This window comes from Canis lupus, chromosome 20 (genome assembly GCF_003254725.2).
Source record: "Canis lupus dingo isolate Sandy chromosome 20, ASM325472v2, whole genome shotgun sequence".
NCBI classification, from domain to species: domain Eukaryota; kingdom Metazoa; phylum Chordata; class Mammalia; order Carnivora; family Canidae; genus Canis; species Canis lupus.
In genome coordinates, this window is record NC_064262.1 from 5,087,291 (window position 1) to 5,101,495 (window position 14,205).

At 50.5% G+C, this 14,205-nt stretch overlaps 1 protein-coding gene across 2 annotated transcripts in view; it reads left to right on the forward strand.

Moving 5' to 3' along the window:
* The first annotated feature begins 8,269 nt into the window (after positions 1-8,269).
* The window catches only part of FGD5 (FYVE, RhoGEF and PH domain containing 5), a 127,921-nt gene continuing 121,985 nt past the window's right edge, over positions 8,270-14,205 (forward strand). Inside the window, exon 1 of one of the 2 annotated variants that reach the window (XM_035702793.2) lies at positions 8,270-8,377. The gene's annotated coding sequence lies outside the window, so the exon portion shown is untranslated. Of the gene's footprint in view, positions 8,378-13,746; positions 13,875-14,205 lie in introns of those variants that run through there. The other variant, XM_025449125.3, reaches the window with a different exon arrangement.

A 14,205-nucleotide genomic window follows, 5' to 3' on the forward strand; every position in this document is an offset into this window, starting at 1 on the left:
TAGATGAAGGGAACAGGATAGAAAGTCCAGAACTAGACCAACATGTGCAGAATCACCAGATTTATGACAACTGAGATGCGACAGCCCAGTAGAAAAGGATGATGCTTTCTTTCTTTCTTTTCTTTTTCTTTTAAGGTTTAGTTATTAGAGAGAGAGCACAGGAGTGGAGGAGGGCCAGGTCAGAGGGAGAAGGAGAGAGAAAATCTCCAGCAGACTCCCCACTGAGCACAGAGCCCAATGTGGGGTTTGACATGGGGCTTGATCTCACAACACTGAGATCACAACCTGAGCTGAAATCAAGAGTCAGACCCTCAACATACTGAGCTACCCAGGCACCCCAAGGATGATGCTTTCAATAAATGGTGCTGGATTAGTGGATATGCACATGGAGGAGGGACGTCCTGACCCCTACCTCATACCATACATCCAGATCTGTTTCAGTGAACTTGAAGCAGCCATTCACCTTGACCAGAGTATTGGCTATGTGTTCATTTACCTAGTCCTGCACTTTGAAAACGGTGAACTTGCTCTAAGTCCACTTCAAATGTGGGCACAGGCTCTGACTAGGAAGCCGTGGTGAATTTCAACGGTATCAGTGGCTTTGTGTGAGCGAAAATTTCAGTTTGGTGGTTGTCCTTTCAGTAAAATGAAGGACATTTCTTTATTTTGAAGTTCAGTCACACAACTCATGCAATCCAAGATAATCACAGGAGAAGGAAGATGAATTTTAGGCAACAAGTAGTCAATAAGAAAGTTCCGATTTCCTTCGGAGAAAAAGGAAAACATGTTTTGTTGTCCCCCGACAGTGAGATGGAAAAATAGAAAACCAAGGGAAAAGTCACCCCACGCTTTCCTCGCAGCCGTGGGCCCCCACCACTGTAGTGCCATGAGGAAGTGGAAGGTTGAGTGAGCAAAACATGTTTTCCTTTGGCAGGACGTCTGTAGGAACCGTTGGAATCAATGATTGGAAAACACAAAAATAAAATAAACTTCAGCCTGTGGTAAACATTACCCCTTCTTTCTGGAATCAGGAAAACAAAGGCCAGGATTGGGGTCAGTGGGAACAGAGGGCAAGCATGCCAGGTCAAAGGCAGGGTCTGGGCTTTGGGTGAGACTGAGTGAGGCAAAGCCTTTCGAGCCTCAGTTTACCCATCTGTGAATTCACAATCCTGTGTCTGTCTTACAGACTTCGAGGGGAATGTGCCATTTTGCTTACTCAATAAATGTGTATTTAGCTCCTATTCTGTGCCAGGCTATGAGCTGGGGGGCTAGACACCCCGAGACACTTGCTGCTTTCCTAGCACTGGTATGCACAGGGCCAACTTCTTGAGTGTGAGACCAGTATGCTCACACAGGGACCCACACTGAGGAGGGCCCCTTGCTCCGTTGTTACCATCATGAAATCCTCAATATTTGAACAACAGGTGCTGCATCTTTATTTTGCATTAGGCCCCACAAATTATATAGCTGGTCCTCGTGTGATGCAAGAACGAGTGATGCTTTTAGATTGTTCACTGAGTCTGCTGGGCCCCTCTGGGATCCCTCCAAGACTTGGCACAAAGGGGGCCAATCAGTGGGGTTGAAATGGATGTGACAACAAAAGCTAGTAGTTATGGATACTGTGCTACTGCCTGCCCCGGGTGGACACAAGGAACCCCTCAAGCCCTTATAGGTGCTACAACTGCCACTGTTTTGGGGAAAATCAGCTCCATTTCAGTTGGGAAGGTCATGAGTTGACTGCAGTGGGAAAAGCACCAGCTATGTGGTTCCAGCAGGCCTGGGATCATAGCCTTCCACTGCTTGCTAGCTATGTACCTCTGAGCAAGTCTCTGAGCCTTGTTTTCATCACCTGTAAAATGGGTATAATCATACCTGCCATATAGAGTGCTTGTGGAGCTTAAACAGATAATGTTTAAAGCACCGTAGTGCTACTTGTCGGAGGAGGTGCCAAGCCTGCATCTACAGAGATGGCAAGAATCTGGATCCCAAGGCAGGTGTTTACATCTAGAGGCAAATCGTTCTCAGGCTGTAAAATCAAGAGTTTGGCTCAACCAGGGGACAAGTCCCTGGAAAGCAAGCGGCAGGTGCTGTACCCTGTTCACAAGTGAAATGCAAACAAATTGTATTCGTGAATACTTAAAAAGCAGTTAGCCAAACTGCAAGTCAGTGGGAAATGGCCTGTAGATTAGGTTTTCACAAAACAGTAGCGAATGTCTACCTGCTAAAAGACATTGAATCTATTTGATTGCCTCCTATGCGCCAGCTACTTCATTAATTCTTAGTAATGATATCTACTATTTACTGAGCAGTTACTATGGGTCAGGCTCCCGAGAAGTACTTTTGTCTTCCTAATGGGCATGTGTAGTCAAAATACCCCATTTGGTAGATGAGGAAAGCTACACCCAGAAGGGAAAGGGACTTGCTGAGAGCTCGGAGCTGGGAAGTGGTGGCGCTGGGGCTCAAACCCCATCGTGTTGTCCACACCCTCATCCCAAACCTTGAGCTGCTAAAGCTCTGTTCCCAGTGCACCCTGAGATCATCAGAAGGATTCACGCATGGCTCCTGCAGGCAGGACTTAGAAGGTCCTGCTCTCCCCTCCCTTCTCATGCCCCCTTGTCCCCTCACTAGGAACTCCCCCCTCCCCCCACCCCAGCTGGAGAGGGGCAGGCACCAGCTCACAGTCCCCCCTGCTGGGAGGCAGCCTAGAAACATCTCTGGCAGGAGCCCTGCATTTTAATGGTGTTCTGGGAGTGGGCTTGATTAATTTCTCTTAAGTGTCTGGGTTTCAGGTGGGAGGAGGTTCACCCCAGCAATTGATGGTGTCCGTGACAGAGGGTCACATTGCCTCCCAGGTCCCTCTCTGAGCACAATCACACGGGTGCACATGCGCTTATTAAGCTAATTAATGCGGTCTTTCCAGAGCCACTATCTCCCTCACCCTCTGCCAGAGCTGGCAGAGAGATGCAGTCTCCACTCTAGAGCTCCATGGAGAAAATAAATCAGGAGTCGGGCCTTGCAGCTTATCAAAATGCCTCTTTGTAAACTGCTACCATTCCTGGTACATCGGGGAAGGTGAAATGGCCACCTCCATTCTGCAAAGCTATCCCACGAGGGAAAAATGGCCCTCTGAGGGTATGAGCTCCCTATCCATGGGGGATCTCAAGCACATGTGGCTGTCAAAGGTAGGAAGTTGTTATCCATTGCTTGGCAGGGCCTTCCCGGGGCTGCCCTACTCCCCAGCTCAGCAGGACAGGGTGAACGTGCTCCTGCCCCTTTGGGAATTACTACAAACTTGGTGAATTATTAGTGGTCAGGTTCTTGTCTGATGACCCACTTGGGACCTCAGGTACTTTGTCTAGAAATGGGTCCACACATCATCCAATGGGACCTCCAAAGCCTTAAGCCTGTGTTAGCCAAAATGAAGATCCCGCATCCAACCCTAGGGAATCTTAACTCGTCGGGCCTGTGATGGGGCTTTGGAGTTCATACTTTAAACAGCCCAGAAGATTCTTCAGATCAGAAGGTTGTGTCACCCCAAAGATGTGGCTGGTGGCACTGGCCTTGACAAACCCTTGGAGATTTTTCAGAAAGTCAGTTGCCTTTTCTCATTGTCTGTTGTGCACAAGGCCCCATTTAGCTTGGCGGGAGGGTAAGAAGAAAGCACAGGCTCTGAGTAGTCAGTCTTGATTCCCCTGAACTCCACCACTTCTGGGTGTGTGGTCCCGGGCACAAAACTTTACTTCTCTGAACTCGATTTCCTCATCTGAAAAATGGGAATAATAATACATGCCTTCCAGTGCACTAGCGTCCAACACAGCTCTTGGCAGTTGTGACATAGTGAATCTATGTCAGTAAACATATGTAAGTTCTTCCATAGGGCAAACATTTCAGCCTTGCTTCCCTCATCTCCAGCTAACTCCTCTTGAGAGCCACCTTCCTGGCAGAGAGACCTCCAGTCTCTTCAGACTGTGCAGGTGAGTGGAAGCCTGGTACTAAGCCCAGGATGGGGGTCTCTGTCTATGTATGCTCACTTGGTGGGGAATGGGAAATACAGTGAGCACTCACTGCATGCCAGGCTCTGTTCCGGATGCTGGGAGAGAGCGGCCAACAGGAGAGACTCAGCCCTGCCCTCTGGGAGCTGGCCTTCTAGGTGGGGAGACAGACACCACACAGGGAAGCAGACAAACAGGAGGATCTCAGATATGGGTAAGTGCAAGAGAAGAAGACACACTGAGTGCCGGGATGGTGAGGGACTGGGGTGGGTGGTGGTCAGGGACATCTCTGAGAAGAGGTGATAGTTGAGACCTCACTGCTGAGGGAAGCCAGCCCCGTCATGTGTAATTTTGGGAAGGAGTTTTTCAGAGAGCAGAAATGACAGGTGCAAAGTCCCTGGGGCTGCAGGGGGCTGGCAGGGTCAGGGATGGAGAGGAAGGCCAGCATGGCTGGAGCTGAGAGAATAGGGGAGGGGGGCAGGAAACAAGGGGGGCATGATGAAGTGGGGAGGTGCCAGGTACTGGAGGCCTGTACAGAGAGTATTATAACCAGAGCAGCTGCTGCATGTGCCACCATTCTGGGAGCTACTTTCATGGCCTCCTCACAGCAGCCCTTGGGCATCCAGAGACCAGGAGGGAGGCTGGGAGGGGTGTGTCCTGGTGGGCAGTCAAGGAAAAGGCTGGGTTCTCCTGAATGATGGCAGCACTGGATCTGGGCCACAGGGTCCCCGCCCTGCCCCGCCCCCCCCCAACAACAACAGACAACGGCCCCTCCCCAGGAGTCAGGTTTCTCAAGGGTCACAGCACAGAAAACATGCCTTTCAGGGTCTGAGTCCCTGTCTCTGAGCTGGATCCCATGGGCACCGACAGTCAGAGGGAAATGAACTCTACAAACCCAAGTCAGACGCTCTCCTGGCTGCGCTGCCTTGCTCTGGGATACAGCCCAAGGGCCGCGATGGCCAGCCTCTCCCACCTTCTCCCTCCCCTCCACCACCGTGCCACCATTCCTCAGGTGGCACAAGCCTTCCTCCTGTGGGCCCCTCTGCCTCCATGCTGTCCCCCAGGCACTTGGCACAATAGGCCCCCTCTCTTCCCCAGGGTCCTCGCTTTTCCTGGACCAGCAAGAGACCCCTCCACACTCCGCTCCCCTCTCATGGCTCAGAGCACAGATCACTCGCAAAGTCTGTCGTTTGCACTGGTTTGTGGATTTCTTTACTGCCTGCCTGTGTTCCCCAACTCCAACCCTCACCCCACGTGGCAGGAGGTTTTTGTCAGCGTTGTCACTGCCGTATCCAAGGGTCCTGCAACAGCTGGCACAACACAACTATGTATTGGATGAGTGAATGACCTCACGAGATGCTCACCACAGCCCCATGAGGCAGGCGCTCTAATTGTCCCATTTCACAGGTAGAGAAAATGAGGCTGGAGAAGATCAAGATGCTCACCCGAGGGACCCAGCAAGTGAGGAGCCAAAGACTTGGATGGAGACGGCCCAGCTTCAGACCTCACACCTGTGCCCTGCTGCACCTGACTTACTGAGTGGCCAGGCCTTCACCCTCTGAGTTAGCCTCCACACGGTCATCCACCTAATGGGTATAAAATTCCTCGCGTACCTGCGGTTGCCTCAGGATAGCGCTGAGACTGAGGGTGTCACTGAAGCAGACCCTCCCTGTCACCTGCACGCTGCCACACCCACACGGGATTGGTGAAGAAGGGCCTTCAGGCCGGCCTGCCCTCGCCCTTGGAAGGGTTAACCTGGCCTCTTTGTCCCATGGTTGCCATGGGGACAGTTCCTGTCCTTCAGGAAGCAGGGAGAGCAGTTTCCTGTTTTGAAGAAGGCTCGAGGGCTGTTTTCCGCCAATCAGCCCGCCCAGAGAGGGGCAGGAAGCCCAGGGCCGGGCTGCCCCTGCTGATGGGTGTGTGGTGGAGCCATACCCACGCCCAGCCAGCCAGGAGGGGCCGTTGTGGAAATGCGGCCTCGGGGAAAAAGCCAAACAGGCCAGCAGAAGGAAAAAAAATGGCTGGCCGGAAGAGGGTGGTCACTTCCTCCACAGACCTTGGATCCCACCCAGTGGTGATAAAAACTCCGAGCTGGCCCTGCCCAGCCCCAGACTCCCCTCCCCCAGAGCTCAGCCCTTCCTTGGGGAGCCACAGGTCTGCTGGACAATGGCCTCTGAGGCCCTGCCTGTCCCCGTCACCTGAATGTACTCCCTACCTTGCACACCAGACGCTTCGGCCTAACTGGGCTATTGGCCCTCGCCTCGGTTCCTACCTCCAGCCACTGCCTGTCCTGCCCTGCCCCGCTCCCTTTTGCTTGTATGACTCCTTCAGGGTGCAGAGCAAAGCTGTCCTTCTCCTAGACGTCTTCGTCTTCCTGCACGCATTGAGCCCTCACACCCGTGGGTCGAGAACATTCCTGAATTCAGGCCTAATCTCTCTTGGGGCCCCTATTCCAGTTTTCTTGGGTCATCTCACCTCTAGGCTTGCCCCTCTTACTACTTTACTACTCTGGCTACCAGCTTTGCTACCATACGGGTCTGATCGTGTCATTCCCTCCCCCGGGAACACTCTGTGGCTCCCCATCACCTACAGAGGGGAAAGCCCAAACTCTTTGGCCCTCCATTGGAGAGCTTTCCCCCACCACCACCTCTCACCCCTGTTGCACCATCCTGTTGCTATGACTATGCCCTACCTTGCCCCAACCTTGCCTTCTTCTTCCATCCCCACAGGCTGTTCCCTTACCTGGAATGGCAACCCTATTTTTCCACCTGGAAAATAGCACTTGACCTGGAAAGCTCAGCCCAACGTCACCTCTTCTCCCCCACCGCCCCCCTGCCCCTCAGCTGGACTCAGTCCCCTGCTGTCACCCCCAGTTCCACTGTGTCACAGTTAGCTGACCCCCAGCCCTTCTCTAGGACTAGATTTTGAGCTTGTCAAGGATAGGAAAGTGAAGAGAGAGGGGAACTACCTTTCCTTTAGTCCTCATCCTGATTCAAGAGAAAGGTCTCAGTCCCATTTTACAGAGGAGAATATTGAGGCATAGCGAGGTGAAGTATTTTGCCTATGGCCACAGAGCCAGTGACTAGTAGAACTAGGCTCTTCAGGCCCCAGGCTCCTCTCTGTTCACATGCCTGGCCTGAGTGTGTGCAGTGGGGGTAGGGGTAGAAACTTATCTGACGTTCCCCCTACCAACCTTCGGGGCAGGGGAAAGGCAGGGCAGGGCAGAGCGGCCTTGCTAAAACTCCGTTCACCCCAGCAGGTGTCCCACTCAGATTTGCTGCCCCTGGAGCCAGGAAGGCAATTCAATGACTTTCCAGGGGAAGATAAGCCTTGGAAGCTGATGATGCTGCAGCTGTGGCATTGCGGGGTAAGCAGTCCAAGGCTGTGGGGACCTGAGGGCCAGCGGCAGGGGAGGCTGCAGGGCATTTCCATTTTAATAGCATGCATTTTGTCCCTGTAGACAAAAGGCATACCTGCTGCTAGTAGAGAAACTGAAACCCAGGGGGCACTCTGCTGTCAAAGAGGGAGGAGAAGGTGCTGGAATTGGGTCCCAGCTTTATGGAAACAAAACCCTGACTGTCACCTTCTCTGGGCTGGCACAGAAAGTAGAACCTAGGCCTGCCTCCTCATGCTTCCTGAGGGGCTCCCACGTTGCCCCCTCTCATCAATCCCAGTATACAGTGGCTGCTCCATAAATGCCCTCTTGTGTCTCTCTCCTGCTCCGATTGTGGGGTTTTCACATCCACTTCCTGGTATACTTTGTAAACATTTATTAAGCATCAACTGTGTACTAGATATTTAAGTAATAATGATCATTTATTGAGCATTTCCTATGTCTCTCTCCCCGCTCCTGAATGCTTTAGATGAATTGTCTCATTTAATGAGCAGACACTGTTATCATGTCCACTTGATAGGGGGCTGTGTGCTGAAGTAGGTAAGAAAGCCAGCTCCAGAGCCAGCGTAGGACCACTTAGTAGCTGAGTATCCCCGGGCAGATGCTTCAGCCCCTCTGTGCCGTGGTAGGCCCATCTGTAACAAAGGTAATAGCATTGCCTATAGGTTTATTGAGAGGATTAAATGAGTTAATAATATATGCAGAACATTTATGGAGTGCACAAAATAAGCACTCAGCAAATACTAGCTATTATGATTTACCAATGGGGAAACAGGCTGGGACTGTGCCTGTAAGTCAGTGTTGTTACTGCCTATCTGGGAGGCTTGTCTATGAGGTCACAGGGCCTGGGTGCTCTTTGTTTCTTAGAACATGGCCACATCCAGCTTCAGTGCTAGCTGTGCACTTTGCAGGGGCTTTGGGCAGGCGGGAAATGGGAGCTGCTCTTCAGCTGTTTTGACCTGATGCTACCTAAGCTGTGTGCAGGCAGCAGGTAATTTGCCCCAGAAGGTCCAAGGATAAAAAAGGTGGGAGACATTTGCTTACTCGGATGATCCTGATCTTTCAGGCCGTATTGCACACGTTTGTGGTGTGTGTGTGTGTGTGTGTGTGTGTGTGTGAGGTGTGAGGGAGGAGGCTTCAGTGAGGAAGGGGCCTGGGAGCCTTAAAGGATTCAATGAGGGGTGACTTTAATTTCAGAGGCCCCAAGGAACTGGTCAGCCCTCTATTGAGGGTCTAAAAGCATCTGATGGGAGTCAGGAGGTTGGTGTCTCCCCCATTAGTGCTGCCATCAAACTGGTGGATAATTTGCCACTGGGTGTCCTGCTTCCTCAGCTGGCCTGGGGGCTCCAGAAGGCATGAAGTGAGTCGGGCCTGTTTATCCAGCACCCAGCCCAGTACCTGGCATAGCGTAGGCACTCTGTGCATTTTTGTGGAAGAAAGGAAGGAAGGAAGGAAGGAAGGAAGGAAGGAAGGAAGGAAGGCAGGCCACCAAGTATTCTTTTCCTGATTCCGCCACCATGCTCTTGGACAAATATGAGGCAATGTGAAGAGCACAGGCCTTGGGGACAGAAATACCTAGGTCGAGTCTCAACTCCATCACTAGCTCTGAGCCTTGAGTAAGTCTCTTACCTTCCTGAGTCTCAGTTTTCTTAACTGTGAAAGGGAGGTAATGATGAAATCTCCACACAGCCGTGAGAAGCATAGAGTGCTCTGTAGATGTTAGCTCTCAGCACTTGCTAGTATTGTTTGCTCGCATTGCCACAGACTCATCTGGCAACCCAACCTGCTGGTTGGCCATGTCCCTGGCACCCCCAGTTACTTGGGCTCTGAGGCACCCACCCAGCTGTTCCTTGGATGTATCAGAACCACACTATTGGTTCCCTTGAATGCCCCTTCCCATGCTCCTGCAGACATGGGCTGGGCCATCACTGTGGAGCAAGTTGTTGCTGGCCACTCTGACCATCCAGGGCACACAGAAAGACAGGAGAGAGGAAAAGAAAGAGGGAGAGAGAAGGAAGGGCTGGTCAGGGAAGCCTGACCCCTGCCATGGGTCATGGGTGTCATGCCCCTGTCCTGTCAGGCTTCTGCAGAAAAGCGAAGGCAGACTGCCCTCAAAAGACAAAGCCAGAGACTATAGCTTTGGAGGAGAAGGTGTGTGGTTTCAGGCTCCCTGCAGTTCTGGCTTGGGCCTGGATAACAGGAGGTGTGGACTCCAGCACTGGCTGTTCCTCTAACTTTTTTTGTTTTGTTTTGTTTTGTTCTTCTAACTTGCTGTGTGATTCCAGGCCACGAATTTTCCCCTCTGGGCCTCAGTTTCCCATTGTGTTGGGTGGGTATGACACCTACCCTAGGTGGCTCATGGTCTACTGAGAGGACTGAGATGGTAGGAGTGATTTGGAAAATATGGAAATCTTGGCAGACTTCTCGCCCATCACAGAGAGGATAGTGTAGTTTGGTGGTTAAGAACTCAGACAATATTCTTGAAGTGAATGGTTGAGTCCTGGTTGGATTGTAGGCCAGATCAATTCCCCCAGCTGGGCCTCAATCTTCCCTTGTGTGAAATGGAGATATAATCATCCCTTTACAGAATTCTTGGGAAGAATCCCTGAGTGAAGGGCTACTTACCCCACATGGTCATGCCCTTTGTGGGTATTCGTAGCCATCCCTCAAGCTCAGTGAGTGGTTATGGCTCAGCTCCATAAGGACTAAGCAAGTCCAACCACCACTATTTGCACCGGATGTTTGTAAAGCCTTATGGTTTTTCACATCCATTTTCTTTTATTAGGAAAGGCAAGCACAGGAATAAGTGCTTCCACTTTATAGTCCATCACTCCACACCAATATGTGGCTTCAGCTAAACAAGTTTCAACCTGTGTTTTTTCCCAACTGTCATTGGTGCTATGATCTTTTTAAGTAGACTTGGCTTAGCCTCAAATCCCAAATTCAACAGTTGTGGAAAGGGCTTAGCAAAGCATGAAGTCTCTTCCTGCCCTCCCTTCTTTGCACAGGCCCTACAGCGATGGGTGACGTAGGCTGTTGATTGAATTATCTGAGCCTCCCTCTCCTGCTCCTACCCTGGGGTCCTAGGTTATTTGCATTTTCTTGCTAACTCCCAGAAACAAGCTCAACTTTTAACCACATTTCTTTCTGCATCAACTATTGAAGTGATTTATCCACTCACTCATTTTTACCTTCCACCTTCTCTACTATCTGCTGTACCATGTCTACCCCCCTGACTCGATCACCTTGACCAATTCTACCACCATGCCCATCTTCTCACTGAACTCCATCACCATGTCCATCACTTCACTCAACTCCACCACCACCTCTATCCTCTCACCCAATTCCACCACCATGTCCATCACCTCTTTCCATTCCACCACCACCTTCATCACTTCACTCAACTCCATCACCTCCAGTACCTTGATCAACTCCACCACCCCTTCATCACCTTCCCCAAGTCTATCATCTCTACATCAATCAGTTCTACTACCTCTATTTCCTCTACCATCACCAACTACATTACATGTTCCATCTTCACCATGACTTCCACAGCTACTTCTGGCCCCTTACCACTTCCAACTCCTTTGCCTCAAACATCGCCTCTCTCACCTCCACCATCACCATCTCCATCCCCTTCTCCAGCACTTCTATGCAGGGATCTATAAAGTTTATTAAGAGCCTGTCCACATAACACAAATTCTGCTGTAGATTTTCTATTCCAGAGGCACAGGTGTTTCTCTACAAAAGGCTGGAAGCTTAAGGACTCTGTGGCAGTTCAGAGATGAAAAGGTCCTTTGAAAGGATCAAATTCCATTTCTAATTTAGGGAAATTGTGGTACACCTTATGCCCTTGCCTGAAAGTGTACATTATCTAATTCTATATTGGGGTCATTAAACAATAAAAATAAATGGAAACAAAAACCTAAAAACCTGGTTAGGTGTATGAAAGTGCTTGCTGAGTGCAAAGACACTATATAAGATTTTTCATAATGCTGAGGAAAAAAGAGTGTAACCTCTTCAGAGCCTTTGCACGTTACCTAACTGAAATTTATTCATTCCTGTCTTCAGTATGTGTGCATCGAACACCTTTTGTGTGCCAGGCACCAAAGAGTTCATGTAACAATTCAAATCACACCTCCGTGCCTGCATTTTTCATATATTTTAAGTGAACACCTAATATGCGCCAGGAGTTCTGCTGGGTACAAGCCCCCAGATACCCAGAAATATACCAGCTTTCCAATAATGCATTAATAAGGAGAAAGAGGTCAGAGGATTAAGTTCTCACCCCAGTGAGAACCTGGGGAAACTGTGATGTCTTTTCTCACTCTCGTATGCTCTGGCAGTACAACCCAAAAGAAATGGGGTGGGTTATCTGGGGCAGTGTTTCTCCAACTGTACTGTGCATACAGATCATCTGGAGATCATGTTAAAATGCAGATTCTTTCTGGCTCAGTAGGTCTGGGGTAGAGCCCAAGGTCCTGCCTTTCTAAGAAGCATCCTAGGGCTATTGCTGCTGCTGCTCCATGGGCCATGCTTATAACAATAAGGTGTCTCGTCTATGTAATGAAAACATCTGGTTATCTGGGACCACGTGGACCAAAGGCTGGACCACAGGTATCTAGGTTCAGGGAGACAAAGTCAAGGCTGTAAAATGCCGCGTGTCCACTTGGAATTCTGCCTTCTGGCAAGGTCCCAACACAGCTGGTCAAAATCACAAAAACTCTAGCCTCCACCACCTTCAATCCCAGAAGACCAAACTGATCCTGAACAGTAGTATGAACCTTTGTTCTGGACCCTATCCTTGAGGACAATACATATTTTTTGAAGACCTACTAAGTGGTGGGTTCTATGTAAGATGCCCGGGTTAGAGTGCTGAGCAGGGCAGACACAGCCCCTGCCCTGGAGCCATCACCTTGGCAAGGGGTCATTTCTGGGCTTTTCTTCCCCATTTGATGGACAAGAAGGAACGCTGATGCTAGTGGGAAGGGGTACGTTCCATGTTCCTCCCCCAATTTCCATATGAATTGAGACATCCCACCGTGCATACACATACACCTCCTGCCACCCTTCCCACAGAGTGCTGGAATTGCTTAATGCCCGCACCCTGGTATAGCAGACTCACAACCAAACTACTAAATGACCAAGCCACACCTTGGGGTGGTTCTGGAGATGCAGCTATGGAGCAGCAAGGATAAGAACAGAATCAGGAAATTTCATTTTAGCAATTTATTCAGTTTCCCCAAATGTAAAATGGGAAGAATTTTTTTTAAAAGATGTATTTATTTTAGAGAGATAGTACGCAAGTGCCTGTGAGTGGGGGCAGGGGCAGAGGGAGAGAATCTCAAGTAGACTCCCCACTCAGGGTGGAGCCTGACACCAGGGTCAATCTCGTGAACCATGAGATCATGACCTGAGCTGAAGTCAGGAGTCAGATGCTTAACCAACTGAGCCACCCGGGCACCCTTAAAATGGAAAGAATTTTGACACCAGCTTTATAAGGTTGTAATGAAGCTGAAATGAAGCTTAAATGCATATACAGAGCTTAGCATTGTGCCAGGCACACATTAGGTGCTCCATGAATGTTAGCAGCCAGTTATATATGGAAGACATAGTCCTTCCCCTCAGCTTTCAATGGCTGATGGAAAGAAGTCCTTAGTATGGTATTCAAAGAACCCTTGGGGCACCTAGCTGGCTCAATCCGTGGAGCATGTGACTCTTGATCTCAGGGTCATGAGTTTGAGTCCCATGTTGTGCATAGAGATTACTTAAAAAAAAAAAAGAAAACAAAACAAAAATCCCCACCTCTCATCCCGGCCTCTTTGTTCTTCCTATTGGGACGCTTCCATCAGCTGTCTAGTTCCCTGCCAAGCCAATCCTTAGAGCTCCTCCAACAGGTGATAGCTTTTCACACCTTTAAGTCTTTGCTTAAGCTATTTCCTTTCCCCGAAAGGCCTTTCCTTTGCTTGAACCCTTTCCACTGCAGGGAGAGGGGGCACCTCTGAGTTCCCCCAAGCTTCTATGCACTGCTGTCCCCATCTCAGCAACTTGTGCCGGGAAGCAGAGCTATCTGCCTTGGCCAGAGTCATCCATACCATCTAGCCGCAGGCCTGGTGCCCCTGGGAGGTGCTGGCCAGTGTACTCTGAGTGAACCGAGACCCGCTCACCAACCAGGTCTCCCTTTCAACGTCACCATCTTCCTTGACCATCCTTTCTCTACACAGTGGTTCTCAGCTTCAGCTTGCATCAGAGGGACCTGAAGGGTTTGTTAGACACAGGATTTCTGATTCAGGAAGTTGAGGAGTCGGGGGGAGTGTCCTGAGAGTTTGCATTTTTAACAATTCCGATGCTGATCTGCACACTTTGAGAGTCCGTGCTCTGCCCCATTACCCTGGTTTGTCGCTCTCAAGGCACTTAACACTCTCTCCGAAGTGATCCTGCGCATCTATCTTGTGTCTTCACTGACTTCCCATCGAAGCTGCATGAGGGTAAGAACTAGGAGCTGGGAGCTGTGCTTGATCTTGATACAGGGCCGAATGCATACCCAAGGCTGAAAAGGAAGAGATGCTCGGTCCCACGGACGAGGGCACTGGGAGGTCCCTGGAAGGCCACTCGCCGGCTCCCTCCTTCCCCTCAACTGATCCTAGTCCCTTGAACCTCGCGCGGCTCCCCGAGTCACCACGGCCCCTTTAAATGTGCGCGGGGACGCCTCGCCCCTCGTCTCCAGCGATCCCTGACTGAGCAAAAAGGGGAAAAAAAAGCCTTCCTCGGAGCGGGAGGAAACGTCTAGGAGGGGGCGGAGGCGCAGCGGCGGCAGAG